The sequence below is a fragment of the Cupressus sempervirens genome, chromosome 1, assembly GCF_028749045.1.
Source record: "Cupressus sempervirens isolate cs-2001-9-10 chromosome 1, ASM2874904v1, whole genome shotgun sequence".
In the NCBI taxonomy this organism is placed as follows: domain Eukaryota; kingdom Viridiplantae; phylum Streptophyta; class Pinopsida; order Cupressales; family Cupressaceae; genus Cupressus; species Cupressus sempervirens.
Window position 1 is genome coordinate 516,021,715 of NC_143118.1, and position 12,708 is coordinate 516,034,422.

A 12,708-nucleotide genomic window follows, 5' to 3' on the forward strand; every position below is an offset into this window, starting at 1 on the left:
AGGAACATTGTCATGCCAACCATGATAACTATGATGTCATAGCTCATAATACCAAAAGAAAAAGGAGAGTTATAAAGGAGGCTCCATCCTCTTCATCAAATCAGGGTGCAAGGGCTATCCCACATGCCATAAGTGTAAATGTACAACATAATGTTCATGCTCCATTAAAAAATTACCTCTACATTGGGTGCTTCTCCTCATGCACCAGTTATAACTACATGGTCAGATGTTACCTCCCAACAAAAGTAGAACATAGGCAATAAGAAGTCTACTAAACCTAAAATTGCTCAGTTTCAGTCATCAGTTCATATTGCTCCAAAGGTTCTTGTTAAATCAATTGGTACCCCCTTCAATGTGGTGGATCGAATGAAAATAACTTTTGTTAATATCTCTATATGGGATGTAGTTGCCACCATGCCACCATAGAAGAGACTAATGTAGTAAGAGTTAGAGAGCATAGGGGTGGAAAATTAGTTTGCCACCTTGAATAATGCAATAAGTTTGGTGCAGCCAACAAAGGAAGACGATACAAGTAAGAAAAATAAACATCCTCCCTTTTATGTCTCTTTGAATATTGGAGACAAACTAGTTCATAATTGCATGATTGATTCAAGAGCTATTAGTTATGTGATGCCTAATTATATAGCTAACCTCCTTGATATTAAGTATGAGCCAATGGTTAGGGATGTACTTCAATTGGATGGTAGCTTTGTTAAGATAGTAGGAATCCTAAAACATGTAGAAATGGCATTACATGCATGCCCTAGTTGCACTATCACACTAGACATATTAGTAGCTAAGGTTGATCCATATTTTTCCATCTGCCTTTCTAAGGACTTCACTTCACAAATGCGTGGTTATACTACCTTAGATTGGTCCTATACATTCTTTAGAGCCTTTAGCCCTTAATCATATAGAAACTTATGCTCCCAACCCCATAAACATGAATTTCACAATCCAAGAGGAAGATGAGGAATGCATAACTCATGAACATGATACTTCCTTAGTAGAGGTGCCTGATTACCTTTTGGATGAGTGGGTTGTTGCTTATCAATTTGATCTAATGCAGGAGGTTGTGGAGATAGGTCTGGAACATATTGCTTATTTGAGGAGAATGCTCCTATTCCAATCTCATGAAAATAGATAAAGGTATGAATGGATTTTGGAGTATGTTCTTTGATGGCTCAAGAGACAATAATGGTTAAGGTACTGATGTAATATTGGTTTCACCTAATTTTGAAAAATTACTACTTTTCATATAGACTCCAATTTAGTTGTACTAATAATGTGGCAGAATATGAAGCTTTGATCAAAGGTCTCCAACTTGCAAAAAGGAGAGGCACCAAGATTTTAAAGGTATTTGGAGATAGTGAGTTGGTTGTTAATCAAATTAGAAATCAGAATGTCATAAAGATTAACTTTCTCAAATCATACAAACATAGAGTTTGGGATCTACTTGAAGGCTTTCAGGTTGTCAATATTCAAAGTATCCCAACAAATTTAAAAAAACATGCTAATAGGATTGCAACTATTGGTGCTAATTATGATATACCAAAGCATGTTGTTGATGAAAGAAGTAGCAAATCAAAAATTTTGTAAGGCTTATTGTCCCAGACAATTGCACAAATTGGCAAGTATTTGATTTTGATTTACAAAATTGTTAATTTCTTGCAAAATGAAGTAGACTTCTCTGCTAGAAATCAGTCCAAGATGCAAAGTCAATATGGGGACCAAATTATCAACCTAAAGTCCAAAAAATTGCCTAAAGGTCTAGTCACCTTAGAAGGCATTTTCAACTTTGATGAGCAAGCAAGAGGCACAGGTTCAAACCTAACTACAAAGAGGGATGACTACACACCTATCACTATTGTTGATGGAAGAACTCTTAACTTGGGAAAGGTATGCACTGATGTTGAACAAGAAGTTTTCATTAATTTATGTCAAGACTTCAATGATGTTATTTCTTGGACATATGAAGACTTAAAAGGGTTTTGACCCAAGTCTATTTCAGCATACCATAGATTTAAACCATGATACTAAGCATAATAGGCAGAAACAAAGGCCAATTAACCCTAAGATTGAACCATTTATGAGCTATCCAAACTTATAGAAGCCAATATCATTTTCCCTGTTTAGCACTCTTCATGGGTAGCCAATCTTGTTCCTATTAGAAAGGAGAATGGAGAAATTAGATTGTGTGTAGATTTTAGGGACCTTAATAAGGCTTCTGTTAAAGATCACCATCCCCTTCCTTCTATGGAACAAATTATGTCCAAGGTTAGTGGCTCAAAAATATTTTCTTTCTTAGATGGTTTTTTAGGCGATAATCAAGTGTTAGTCCAAGAGTCAAACAAATATAAGACAACATTCATGACCAAATGGGGTACCTATGCTTATTGTAAGATGTTGTTTGCACTAACCAATGTAGGTGCCACATTTCAAAAGATAATGGAGATGGCCTTCAAGGATGTGCTAGAAAATTTTGTACTAGTCTACCTTGATGATATGACTATCTTCTCAAGCTCTTGGTTCCACATGCAAGTGTAAAGGAGTTCCTACTAAACAAAGATATCAATGAAAAGGAGCTTAGTGGATCACAAAAGTCATGGAGTATGACATTGATATTAAGATCATCAAGTTCATGAGGGGCAAAGAACTCTTTGAAAAAATGGTCTCCTCTTTTGATACACCCAAGGAGTTTTCCCTCTTGATATAGGATGAGCAACCAGCAGAGAATGAAAATAAAAATGATTGGTTTCATAACATGACTACTTTCTTGGTAGAGGGAAAATATTCACATGGCCTAAATAGAGCTTAAGAGAAGATAGTTCATATTGCAACCTATCCCTTATGTCTTAGTGGATGGAATACTATTTGGGAAGGATTCTAATGGAGTCCTTTTGAGTTGTATCAAAACAAATCAAATCAATAGGCTATTAAAAGAGTTCCATGATGGGTTTTTTGGTGGTCATTTCTCTACTAGGTTTACAACAATGAAGATAATAAGGGCTGGTTATTATTGGCCAAATCTTTTCAATGACTATCACAACAGGGTGAGGAAATGTGAGAAATGTGATTTCTTCTCAAGAAAGAAAAGATTGGTTGCCCTCCTCTCCATCCCATCCAAGTTGACCCACCCTTTTCTCAATGGGGTTTAGATTTTATTGGTCCAATAAACCCACCCTCTAGTGTTGTTCACAAATGGATCTTGGTAGCCACTAATTATTTCACTAGATGGACAAAATTAGCCACTTTGAGATACGCTAAAAAAAATTTAGTCGTTGATTTCATTGATGGGATAGTAACCAGATTTGGTGTTCCTTCAACTATCATATTAGATAATGCCAAATATTTTGTTGGAAATCATATATGCTCTTGGGCTCTAGAATATGAAATATATTTGAACACTTCCTCAAATTATTATCCCCAAGGGAATGTCTTCACAAAATCCTCTAATAAGAACCTCATTAGAATAACAAAGTAGACAATTGAAGACAATCATAGGTGTTGGAATGCTAAGTTGAAGAGTGCCCTTTGGGCTGATAGAATTACACCCAAGAGAGCAATTGGAAACTTTCCCTTCATGCTAGTATATGGAAGAGAAGCAAGGCTTCCTATTTCACTTGAATTTCCCTCTCTTAAACAAGCTCATCAATTGGAGCTATTTGAGGATGATGCTATGACAGTTAGGTTGTCTAAAATAATGGAACTGGAGGAAAAAATATAGCAAGCTATGCATACACTTGAGGTACATTAATAGTAGGTCAAAAGAAGCTTTGACATGAAGGTTATGGATAAAATCTTCAAGGAAGGAGACCTTGTCCTCAAGTGGAATGCTGATAGAGCCAAGGTAGATAGGCACTCCAAATTTGATGCTATGTGGAGTGGCCCATATATTATCACTAACTACAAAGAGGCCAATGCTTTTCATCTATCCAGGCCTGATGGTGAAGTTCTCCCAATCCCAGTCAATGGGATTCACTTTGAACCTTGCTTTAAGAGGAGGTTAAAGGTTTTTTGTACATATTAAAATAGTTTTTTTCTCTCTAATAAGTGCATGAGCATAGTTTTCTCACTAGGAGTTGTTTTGATCTTTTTAGAGTTCCCTACAATTTTTTTATTGGTTATAGATTTTTGTGAAGTTGCAGGTGCGATAACATGCCTTTTCTTGTTGGTGACTCTATGCCCAATGGATTTCTTAAGGCCACTAGTCTATGCTTAGTAGGCAAGCATCCCATTGAGTTGCCAAAAATCTTGGCCATTTCTGCCCCCCATTTAGCCCATCATTGATAACCAATCTAAGAGATCTTCAATGGGCTAATTTCTTTGGCGTGGGTTAACATGTGATCTGGTTGGTGTTAACTTTCATGTTAAACCAGTCTCTTCATAAGTCAAGTTGGCTCAGTTCCTTCATTGGCTAAGCTAGTTCAGCTTGTTCTTTGGCCAAGTGCACTAAGTTTCTCCATCTAGCTAGTTGCGAGTTAATACGCGTATTTTTAGGGGTTAACATCTCATGTTAATCATTTTCACTATTTCAAGAAGTGACTTTTCTTTATTTTTTGAAATCGTGAAATTGCATGATGCATCTTCAACTATGTATTGGGAAATGTGCCGACAAATAAATTAGTGCCAAGTGGTTGATCTTTGTCTTGCTAGGATGTTTTTGATTAAATAATTCTTGTATTTTCACACCATTTCTTGGGCCTTTTGCAAAAATGCAATAGTCATCAGATTTAAATGCATCCATTTGATATTAAAAAAATCTTGATCAAGGGTTATTTTTTAATCATGCATTGGGGATTTTCTTACAACATCTGAGCCATCCAATTCAAAGAAAGAGATCTACATCTATGGTCATCATTTTTTGGGAAAATCTAATTTATCCTACATGGGTCAACTCTATGATTTTCGTAATGGGTTAACATTGTGTGTTATCCCATCCCACATTTTTTGACAATAGCATGAATGGATTTGTTACAGCCATGACACGTTACTAGGACTATTCATTTTATTTAAAGCAACTCTTTGGGCTTTGTAACACCAATGTTGATTCCCTTTCATGCCTATTTAATGGTTTTGCAATGGAGATGATCTTTTCAACCACCAAATTCTTTCTTTGGCCCTTCTTGTCGCTTCACTACAACAAGTTAATTTCAAGGTTAGATTTTACTCTGATATTCATTTATGGTACTGTCATGTCCTCTATTCAAATAATTAAAAAAAAATAAACTTTGCTAAGGCAGGCAGGCTTCAAAAAGGTGAAGTTTCGGAAAAAGGGGCTAATCTTTGGAAACCAATGGACTAATAAATAAAAATTATTATTAAATTATATTTTATTAACCCCTCTTGGACGTGAGTTAGGGTTATGCCCTCTTTTAAAGGGGTTTGGAGGCATTTTGGGCTCATTCCAGAACTTGATTTTTGCTAATTTTCTTGTTGTTCTTCAAAGGCTGCCAAACCTGTGGAGAAGGAGACCCAAGAATGGGAGTTTCTAGGTTTCCAAGAAGGCTAAGGATGGGAGTTTGAAGCCATTCCATGTGCATGCTCATACAGAGTTTGGCTTTGTGCTAAATAGTGTCGATTTGTGGGTTTTCAGGGTTGTTTTTGGTTTGAGTTTGGTGTTTTCAGTTGAGTGTTTCATATCAGTTTGGGTTGCTGCTGTATTTCAGACTTTAAGATGTTAAAATAGAGCTGAATATATTTATTGGGCTGTGATTAAACTTCTGAGATAGTTTATGAGTGTTTTTGTGGTGTTTTCAGGCATTGTGTGTTAATTTCAGGAGCTCGATTGAGCATAGTTTTGTCCTACATTTGTGATTTGTTGTGTAAAGGCTATACAAATCTGGAAATGTCATTTTGTAAGCTGTTATGCTGCTGAAATTTCTTTAAAAATGTCCATTCTCAGATTTATTAATAATTTGTGAAGTTGTGAAGTTTTTTTTGGCACTAATTTGGACATACCCGATTTGGGTTTTATTGGGAAATTGGCAGATCTTTGTAATATTGGTTGTTTGATTTTAAAGATCTGATTTGAGGCTGGAAATACAATGCAAAATCATTAAAGGGACATTTTAGTGGTATCAGAGCCATGATCTTGCCAGCCTGAGGGTTTGTAGAAGTTGCATGTCAGTTTTAATAACTACCCAGATCTTGCATGTCAGTTTTGACAACTACCCAGATCTTGCATGTCATATTTTATGGTTGCATGTTGCTTCTAATTAGTTGCATGTCAAAATTTATGATCGCATGCAACTAAGTGAAAGAGAAAAAAGATATTTGCAGTGAGAAAAGAATAAAGAAATTTTGATCAAACCCCCAGTTGAAAGCAAAAGTACAAAATCCAAGAAAGAAAAAAGTATGGCTGATCCAGATGAGATGGAAAAGAAATTCTTCCAAGACATCCAAAATACTCAGAAGCAAACAGTGGATGGTTTGACGGAAACTAGAGAGGCTTTGTGAATATTGATAGAAAAATTACAAGGAGTTGCATCTATTAATGAGAAAGGGAGCACTTTAGAGGAGCCAAGAAATGGGAGATCCACACCATCTAAATCAACCAAAACTATTTTCTTGCCTACAGATGAGCCACCAGTACCAAATCCAACCATTAATCCAGTGGAAGAGGTTACAGGTAACTTGATTACATTAAGAGCTACTTATAACGGCTTAGATGATGACTTTCATAGTTCAGTTCCTTTTAGAGAATATGTGGATATAATGAACACTTTGATGCCCAAGAAAGAGAATTGGAGGGAGCATGACACAAGTGGAAGAGAGCTCAAAAATAAAATAAGCAAGTTTACAGCACCTACTTTTGATGGAACAAATAAAATTTTAGCTAGAGCATGGCTACAAAAATTACAAACTTTCTTCACACTTAACCCCATGAAAGAGAGTGATGTTGTTCAATTTGCAAGTCTACACTTGGAAGATGCAGCCTATGATTGGTGGTATCATGGAATGACTACTCAAGGTCACGATCACGTAACTACATTTGAAGATTTCAGTCAAAGAGTGATAGATAGATTTGACCTCAAGGATGATGAAGAGTACTTTAAAGAATTGTCAAAGTTGAAGCAAACCAAATCAGTTAATGAGTATATAGAAAAATTTCTAAAAGTGGCTATTATGGTACTTGATATGAGTGAAAAGAGGATTGTTTATCTTTTTCTTGATGGTTTAGAAGATTCTGTTAAGGGTTTGGTTAAGTCTTTTTCACCCTCAACCTTACAAGAAGCTATCAAAAGAAGCTTGCAACTTGAAACTTGCATGCCTATGAAATCAATCACTAATCAAAAACCCCCAAATCTTTGGCAACATAAGGGAAATTTTCAGAAAAAGACTTTCCCAACACTACCACCAAAAGATGTGATAAATGTGGCAAAAAAGAAGGTAGATGAAGAGACTAGGAGTGAATTATGAAAGAAAAATCTTTGTTTTACTTGTAGAGAACCATGGGTTCCAGGACACAGATGTTTGGGGAAAGGTCAAGTGCACTATATTGAAGTTGCTTCATAATCTGATTCAGATGAGCATGAGGAATTTCATGATACTAAGGAGGAGGTAGAAGAAGAGAAAGTAAAAGAAATCAGCAAGGATGGCACTTTAGCAGCATTATCAGGAGTCCCAAGATACCATCCCTTCCGAATTCGATGGGTACTAGCAGGGCAAAGGTTGACCGTTCTTCTTGATAGTGGGGCAACTCACAATTTTATTGATGAGGGATTTGTCATGAAAAGAGGGCTTAAAGCAGAAGATTTTGAGGGATTCAATGTTACTGTAGCTAATGGATTCACTATGCCTTGCACACGGGTGGTGAAACAACTCAAGATGACCTTAGGAGATTATGAGTTATGTGATGACTTCTATGTGGTTGGTATTGGGGAGACAGATCTTGTATTGGGTGTTCAATGGTTGCACTCTATCGGAGGCTATTACCTGAACCATCAAACTATGGAGTTTAAATTTCATTCCAATGGGAAAGAAGTCATATTGAGAGGGTTATCGAATGGAGCGCCTAAGGCGGTCTCTGCAAAGAGGATGGAGAGGACTTTTCGAAGAGGACAAGTAACATGGGCAGCGGGAGTCATAATCCAACCAACAAGCTCTCCAAAGAATCAAGGTAATTTCCATTTTGAAATTCAAAATATTCTTGATAAACATAGTATAGTTTTCAATGATTTGCCTCCAGGATTACCACCAGATAGAGGTTTTGAGCATGTTATAGAGTTAGAACAAGGTGCCAAACCAGTTATAACAACCCCATACCACCATCCAAGAGGTTATAAGGAAGAAATTGAAAAAACTATTAAAGAACTCCTGGACATGGGATTCATAAGGCCTAGCTCTAGTCCATTTGCATCATCTATGGTACTTGTCAAGAAAAAGGATGGTACAATGAGAATGTGTATAGACTACAAGGCTCTAAACAAGAAGACCATAAAAAATAGGTATCCCATACCACGCATAGATGAACTCATTGATGAGTTACATGGTGTTGTATACTTCTCAAAAATTGACTTAAGATCAGGCTACCATCAAATCCGAATGAGGAGTGAAGATGTGGAAAAGACTGCTTTCAGATGTCACTATGGGCACTTTGAATTTTTTGTTATGCCATTTGGACTCACTAATGCACCTGCAACATTCCAATCTTGTATGAATAAGGTATTCAGTCAGCATCTTCGAAAATTTGTTTTGGTATTTTTCGATGATATCTTGATATACAGTAAAACATGGGAAGAGCATCTAAAGCACATAGACACTGTTTTGGGAATCTTGGAGCAGAAATCCTTCTATGCTAAGCTATCTAAATGTGAGTTTGGTTTGACAGAGATCCTATATTTGGGACATATTATAAGTTCTAAAGGAGTACAGGTTGATCAACAAAAAATCCAGGCAATTTTGGATTGGCCTCCACCCACTAATCTTACACAGTTGAGAGGTTTCTTCGGGTTGTGTAGCTACTATAGGAGATTTGCGAAGGGATTTTCTCAGCTTGCTGCCCCCTTGACTGATTTGACAAAGAAAGGAGCTTTTGTTTGGACAGAAGAGGCACAAAAAACATTTGATAAGCTTAAGGAGGTAATGAGTTCATGCCCTGTGCTTGCAATTCCAGATTTTTCTTTACCTTTTCTTGTTGAATGTGATGCTTCTGGAGAAGGTATAGGGGCTGTCCTAACTCAAAGGGGATATCCAATAGCATTTGAGAGTAGAAAATTAAATCAATCAAAGAAAGGTTACTCCATCTATGATAAGGAAATGTTGGCAATCATGCATGCACTTCATAAGTTTAGACAATATTTGGTATGTGGGAGATTCATTGTAAAGACAGACCATAATAGCCTCAGGTTCTTCTTGAACCAAAGGGATTTGAATGATCGCCAACAAAAATGGGTAAGCAAATTGCAAGCTTATGATTTTGATATTGAATACATGAAAGGAAAGAATAATGTGGTTGTTGATGCTCTCTCAAGAAAGCCCACTTTGTGTTCCTTATCATCTATCTCTGCTGATTGGAAAGTCTCCATAATTTTAGAGTATGCTAAAGATTCATTTGCCACCAAGATTTTGGATAAGTTAGTGGATGATAACAGGTACAAGGCTGTTGATGAATTGATTTATTACAAGAACAGGATCTTCTTAGTGCTAGGGTCAAAAACTAAGGAGAGGATATTGAGGGCCTTTCATGACACACCTTTGGCTAGTCATCAGGGATACTTCAAGACATACAGGAAAATTTGAGAGCAGTTTTCATGGAAGGGTATGAAGGAGGATGTCCTTAAACACATTAAGGAATGTATGGTATGCCAACAAAGCAAGAGTGAGCAAAATTTTCCTGCAGGGTTGTTGCAACCACTTCCTATTCCCGAACAAAAATGGCAAAGTATTTCCATGGATTTCATCACTGGGTTGCCCAAGGTTCAAGGTAAGGATTGCATATATGTGGTGGTAGATAGACTAACTAAGTATGCACATTTATTTCCTATCACATCTGATTTCAAGGCATCACAAGTGGCCGAATTGTTCTTCAAAGAAATTTTTAGATTACATGGTTTGCCTAGAAACATTGTTAGTGACTGGGACAATAGATTCCTCAGCTCTTTTTGGAAGGAGCTCTTTCATTTGGCAGGAACTGAACTCACTCCCAGTACTAGCTATCACCCTCAAACAGATGGACAAACAGAGATAGTTAATAAATGGATAGAGGGATATTTGAGGAACTATGTTTCAAATCAACAACATGCTTGGGTGAAATGGTTACACCTAGGAGAGTATTGTTACAATACATCTCATCACATGTCTATTGGTATGCCTCCTTTTCATGCTCTTTATGGTTATGATGCCCTTTCCTTTGTTGATCTAATACTTTTCAATAGCAGAGTACCCGCAGCAAGTGATTTCATCAAGCAAAGCCAAGACATAATAAGGTCCCTCAAGGATAATCTACAACATGCACAGAACCAACAAAAGATATATGCTGACAGGAAAAGGATTGAAAGATCTTTTGAGGTGGGCGATTTGGTATTTGTTAGGTTGTAGCCATATAAGCAAAGCACCTTGAAGAGGAGTGGGGCAGAGAAACTCAAGCCAAGGTTCTATGGGCCTTATAAAATCATCAAGAAGGTAGGAGAGGTAGCTTATGAATTGGAGCTCCCACCAAACAGCAAAATACATAATATTTTTCATGTATCTTGCTTAAAGAAGGTTCTAGGCCAGAAAACCATAGTATCTATAGAATTACCACCTCTTGATGATGAATAGAAATTAGTTTTGATACCAGAAGAGATTTTGGATACAAGAGAGAAAAGGTTGAGAAATAGGAGCGTCATAGAGCATTTGGTCAAATGGAAAGGATTACCACTAGAGGATGCAACTTGGGAAGGAGCACATATTCTTGAGAATTCCAACCTTCATTGCTTGAGGACAAGCAATATTTTGGAGGGGAGGACTTGTCATGTCCCCTATTCAAATAATTAAAAAAACAATAAACTTTGCTAAGGCAGGTAGGCTTCAAAAAGGTGAAGTTTCGGAAAAAGGGGCTAATCTTTGGAAACCAATGGACTAATAAATAAAAATTATTATTAAATTATATTTTATTAATCCCTCTTGGACGTGAGTTAGGGTTATGCTCTCTTTTAAAGGGGTTTGGAGGCATTTTGGGCTCATTCTAGAACTTGATTTTTGCTAATTTTCTTGTTGTTCTTCAGAGGCTACCAAACCTGTGGAGAAGGAGACCCAAGAATGGGATTTTGTAGGTTTCCAGGAAGGCTAAGGATGGGAGTTTGAAGCCATTCCATGTGCATTCTCATACAGAGTTTTCCTTTGTGCTGAATAGTGCCGATTTGTGGGTTTTCGGGGTTGTTTTTGGTTTGAGTTTGGTGTTTTCAGTTGAGTGTTTCATATCAGTTTGGGTTACTGCTGTATTTCAAACTTTAAGATGTTAAAATAGATCTGAATATATGTATTGGGTTGTGATTAAACTTCTGAGATAGTTTATAAGTGTTTTTGTGGTGTTTCTGGGCATTGTGTGTTAATTTCGGGAGCCCGATTGAGCATAGTTTTGTCCTACATTTGTGAGCTGTTGTGTAAAGGCTATAAAAATCTAGAAATGTCATTTTTTAGGTTGTTATGCTGCTGAAATTTCTGTAAAAATTTCCATTCTCAGATTTATTAATAATTTGTGAAGTTGTGAAGTTTTTTTTGGCACTAATTTGGACATACCCGATTTGGGTTTTATTGGGAAATTGGCAGATCTTTGTAATATTGGTTGTTTGATTTTAAAGATCTGATTTGAGGCTGGAAATACCATGCAAAATCAGTAAAGGGACATTTCAAGTACTTTGTAACCTCAACTCTCTTTTTGTTGGAGTTTGAACTCAAGGTTGTATTTGGGTTATGCCTACACCCTATAAGGGCAAGTTTTCTTGTTGTTCTCAAGATCTCTCTTTTTCTAATCTTTTGTAGATTTATCCTCTATAAAAACTTTTGCCTCTTATTTAATAGAGATTGCTACTATCTCATCCATTCTTAGCTAGTAAATTTTGTGCAACTTGTTATGCCTCATTTTCCTGGATGTATTTTAACAATTGCAGCACCTTATGTATATGATCATTATAATTAACTAACCTATTAAGTGAACCTATGTATACCTAGCATGGTTATGTTATTTCTTGGCTTTTCTATGGTTTTAATATTGAGAGAATATAGATAATGGTATGTCTTGTGAAGTATATTGGATTTTAGTGTAGTTATGGAAAGAAGTAGATCAATAATCTATTTGATACATCACCACTTTTCCCTTAAGCATTTCAAATTTATGTTTCCTTCTTCCTTTCCCTTCTCAGTCTTAGTTAGGTGAAGCCAAATTGTGAGGAATCTAGTCTTCTCTAAAGATTCAATCTCTAATTTCAAAGTCTCACACTTTTGAGATTGTTTCCATGTTACACAAGGCTACCTGAGAAGTATTCCCTCAAGCTAGGGTGCAAGCTTTTGTGTCAACAACAACCAAAACAAAAGTGACTAGCATTATAAGTATTGCACCACTCTTTATCATGTGAATAGTTATTTTGAGGAAAAACTACCAACTCTTTAGAGGTACTAGGAGTTACATAATTTTAGGGTAGGGTTGATTAGCTCTTTGACCATAGTTTCTCTGTTGTCATTCCACTTGCCTTGGCTAGTTTGATCTTGATGCTTGATTTGATT